We start from the raw sequence: 688 nt of genomic DNA, 5'->3' as shown, positions 1-688 counted from the left end.
ATAATGAGCTCTTGCCCTCACCTTTATCCACAAGACATATTCTTCTGATGTGTTTCATGAACATATTGCTATTTCCTTTTTGAAAGCACACCCAAGAAGCTTATAAAACAGTGGCCAATAGCAGCAACCACGTATCTATTTCATGTATTGATTTCATGCGGTAAGATCAGGACTCCAGTTTTAATCACCGTGAGGATGAATACAAAACGAGACATTTGGAGACATCAAGAGAACAGACATTTGAAACAGTATTGCTCTGAAAGGACAAGTGGTAACTACCATATCCAAATTATCTGTGTTACAGACAACATCTGTCCCCTGATCTCACCTTAGAATAGCTAAGAGCTATGAAACCAGGCAGCATTGCCTTAAAGGGTCACCTTCATCTACAGTAAGATTGGCAAAAAGGTAAAGATGCATGAAGGACAAAGCTCTATGCCCAAAACAACTTCATCTTCCGCTTTACTTTTTGCGCCAGTTACAAAGTACAGAAGAAAGGTATCTTCTCCACATGTCTAAACAACCAACAGAACTTCCAGAAGACTGACAGTCGCTGCAGTCTGACTCATTCGTCATCTTTATCGTAATTACAGTTCCTCATGCACAGGAGGATATAGAACAACAATGTTGCCTAGAAAGGTGCCTGACTTCAAAGTCCATTGATTAAAAGAAACCCTGTCAATCCCAT

Source organism: Merops nubicus, unplaced genomic scaffold, assembly GCF_000691845.1.
Source record: "Merops nubicus isolate BGI_N331 unplaced genomic scaffold, ASM69184v1 scaffold43398, whole genome shotgun sequence".
NCBI lineage: Eukaryota > Metazoa > Chordata > Aves > Coraciiformes > Meropidae > Merops > Merops nubicus.
This window is presented reverse-complemented; position numbering follows the sequence as displayed.